This window comes from Tupaia chinensis, unplaced genomic scaffold, assembly GCF_000334495.1.
Source record: "Tupaia chinensis unplaced genomic scaffold, TupChi_1.0 Scaffold000023_1, whole genome shotgun sequence".
In the NCBI taxonomy this organism is placed as follows: domain Eukaryota; kingdom Metazoa; phylum Chordata; class Mammalia; order Scandentia; family Tupaiidae; genus Tupaia; species Tupaia belangeri.
In genome coordinates this window covers 1,128,543-1,132,464 of record NW_006159453.1, presented here as the reverse complement: position 1 = coordinate 1,132,464, position 3,922 = coordinate 1,128,543, and the positions used below count along the sequence as shown (strand labels likewise).

Here is a 3,922-nt window from a genome sequence, read left to right as displayed (position 1 = left end):
GCTGACTGCTGAGTTTGTAAGTTAGGCCTCCTTTCTTAGCTGTAGAAAGACGGGCTAAGATAATTTCAAACATCTATTCTGTACTCATCACAACATTATTTTTGTCTTTCATTAATGCACAAGCTTTGTAAAGAATGATTAGAAAATATGGCTCTGTCACTAGAAAGAATGGAGATTACATTTAAATAACAAGGGTAAATCCTCTACTTGTATATTTAACACAGCTGCTACTCAGTTTCAGTAACTCATTCAGAAAAGTCATCTGCTTAGGATGTAACAATTGCTCCCAATATTAATTTATGAGGCACAAAAACTGACAAAGGAAACATATGGCTCAAATTCTATTTAACAAGTTACAGAGGGTAACTCTCAGAGGGTAGTCATATCCTACTCATTTTTATATCTCTTAGAACACTCAGTACAATGTACATTAACTATTTATTACATTGAAATAAAATTCTACTTCCCTTATTTAAAAAAAAATCTTTCAAATTCCAGTATGTCATAATCAGTAATACAGTAACATAAGCTGAATAAACTCTACTCATATTTAGGGAAATTTTGCATATTTTCACAGCAACAGTAACTTATGTTTCCCAAATATTGCTAAAAATAAAAATCGAGGGGACAACCTGAGGTGTGGTGGCTAAGGTACTAGATCTCACATGGCCAACAACAAGGTTTTGAGTCCCCAATCTGGCGGCTTGAAAAACACACTGGGTGCATGCGCATATATGCCCAAAAGCCCAAGAGAAGAATAGAGAAGGAACTGCAGTGAGGCCAGCCCCTAAGGGAGTGCTATTCTCACTTTCCCTGTCTTTCTCTGGCAAGTATACATGTCCTATAGCAAAAATAAGAAGAAAAAGAAAAAAAGTATAAACCAGCCAAATTAAGCATCTATGAATTGCTGTAAATAATTATTTGAATAAAATAGTTAACAATGATACTTCAGTTTAAATGCTATTTATTTCATATATAGTATTTCAATAAGTCCATAATATATCTCACAGAAAAATTAGTATGTGTATGCCTGTATTTGTGTGTAATTTTCTATATAACTGTAAACTCTAAGAATTCTAAATAGAATAGAGAAACAAACTTTACTGAAACAATTTGAACTTAAGTTCACGTCACTTAATTTATTAAATGGTTTGATATATGCCAAGTAATTAAACTGCATTATTACCATCAGTAGATAGGCGATCCATGGAAAATGATAATTCCAAATTTAAACCTAAATTTGAAGTATAATAGCAGCATAGATGGATAAATACCTCAAGAAAATGCTTTCAGATTCAGAAGGGTCTCTAAGATTGTCAAATTGCAACTTTTAGGATAAGCAAGAATACTAAATGAATTCATGGGAAGGTTAGAGGGTTATGCAGTTTATCTCCAGTGAACATTGAGACAGCATACTCAATTATACAAAACTGCAAGAAATGGTTACAGTAAAACAATCCAGGGGCTACCAACTGGCGTGGTGGTTAAGGCACTAGACTCCCACATGTTCAACTGAGGTTCAAGTCCTGGACCTGACCAATTGAAAATCACACCAGGTATGTGTGCCCAAAATCCCAGGAGGAAAATGGAGAAGAAATTCCCTCTCACTGTATCTCTGTCGAGCACATGTGCCCTGGCAAAAACCTTTAAAAAATTCCAACTAAAGACATTTTAGTAAAGATATTATCCATATCTTAAGTCACATCATATGCAAAAATGACTGAAAATGGATGACAAGCCTAAACATAAAATCTATAAAGCTACTAGAGGAAAATATAGGAAAGCCTCTTCACAGTCTTGGAGTAGGCAAAATTTCATTAATGGGACACAAGTAAACACAGACCATACAAGAAAAAATTGATCAGGGTAACCCTAGGGCACAGTGGTTCCATGACATGCAGAGGAAGCCAAACCTCACATGCTCGACCAGTGTTTGAATTCTGACCTATCAGCTTCGTGCCAGGCATAGGCACATATACCCAGAATCCTGACAGACTGGAGAATGGGAAAAAGGACTGTGTGTGGCAAGACCAAGATTTTATCTTCAGTGGGGGAGGGGGTGAGGTGTGTGCTTTTCCCCCTCCCTTTGCCTCAATGTACACACATCTTCTGGCACAGGAAAGTAAAAGAAAAGTTACAGAATGGGAGAAAATATTTGCTAATTATAAGGGACTTTTATCTAGAATATAGAAAGAGCTCTTATTATTTTCATCAGTAACAAAATGACAAGCAACTCAATTAAACAAGACTAAAGACATGAATAGGCATTTCTCCAAAGAAGATCATAAATAGTCAATAATCACATAACAAGATGCTCCACAGCACTAAACATCAGGGAAATGCCAATGAACACACCTCAGTGTGACCTTACTCCACAAGCACTAAGATGGATAATCAAGACAAGTCGGCCCAGTCTCAGTGATGCGGTTGGTAATGTACTGAACTGCAGCACTGGATGCCACATGGTCAACCATGAGTTCAGACCCTAAATCAACTGGGAAACATGCAAACATGCACACCCAAGATCACGAGAAACTGGAGGACTGGGGAAGGGGATTGTAGTGTGACACAATCATAAAAAGGGTGTTTGTCTGTCTCACTCTCAATTCTTTATGACTAATACAAGAAGAAATTCATCAGATTAAAGGAAAGTAACATTGGTCCAGCAAGAATACTGTATACTGGAATCAAAGGGATTCTCTTCCCGTGGGGTTGTGTGATCTAGTCAACTCTTCTGCCACTGCTATACAATTCACAGGTCCAGATTTGTTTATCCCTTCCAGAGTACTGTTAGACTAATGCATCAGAGGTTAAGTTTATATTAATCTGGAGAATATACAATCCTCAGGGCAACCATTCTAAATGGTTACTGTTACATATCAACTGAGAGAAGGCAGCTGAAGTCACGTTTAAGCTGGACTTCAGATATTAATAGTTTCAAAGATAAAGAAAATCTAGGATTGGTTGCTTCCAGAAACTTAGAATTGGTAGGGAAAAAATTTCCAGTTCCCTGCTGGATAGGTTCTGGGGATTAAGCTGAGAACAAGGGAATATTCCAACATGAATGACCGTCTGAGTCTCATCTTAAACCAACAAACTTCCCCCTCCCCCTCCCGGCCAAGATGTCTGACATGGAGGATGATTTCATGTGCGATGACGAGGAGGACCTGGAATACTCCGAAAATAGTAACTCCGAGCCAAATGTGGATTTGGAAAATCAGTACTATAATTCCAAAGCATTAAAAGAAGATGACCCAAAAGCAGCATTAAGCAGTTTCCAAAAGGTTTTTGAACCTGAAGGTGAAAAAGGAGAATGGGGATTTAAAGCACTGAAACAAATGACTAAGATTAACTTCAAGTTGACAAATTTTCCAGAAATGATGAATAGATATAAACAACTATTGACCTGTATTCGGAGTGCAGTCACAAGAAATTACTCTGAAAAATCCATTAATTCTATTCTTGACTATATCTCCACTTCTAAACAGATGGATTTACTGCAGGAATTTTATGAAACAACACTGGAAGCTTTGAAAGATGCTAAGAATGACAGACTGTGGTTTAAAACAAACACAAAGCGTGGAAAATTATATTTAGAATGAGAGGAATATGGAAAGCTTCAAAAAATTTCATGCCAATTACATCAATCCTGTCAGAATGATGATGGAGAAGATGACCTGAAAAAAGGTACATGATTGTTAGAAATATATGCTTTGGAACACAGCACAGAAAAATACCAAAACTTTAAAGCACTCTATGAACAGTCACTTCACATCAAGTCTGCCATCTCTCATCCACTGATCATGGGAGTCATCAGAGAATGTGGTGGTAAAATGCACTTGAGAGAAGGTAAATTTGAAAAGGCACATACTAATGTTTTTGAAGCTTTCAAAAATTATGATGAATCAAGAAGTCCTCAACA

At 36.8% G+C, this 3,922-nt stretch overlaps 1 protein-coding gene and 1 pseudogene across 8 annotated transcripts in view; one reads left to right on the top strand and one right to left on the bottom strand.

The window, feature by feature from the left end:
- Window positions 1-3,922, bottom strand: part of EVI5 (ecotropic viral integration site 5) — a 201,932-nt gene that overhangs the window by 147,786 nt on the left and 50,224 nt on the right. The window lies entirely within an intron of this gene.
- Window positions 3,123-3,922, top strand: part of LOC102468357 (COP9 signalosome complex subunit 2 pseudogene) — a 1,301-nt pseudogene continuing 501 nt past the window's right edge.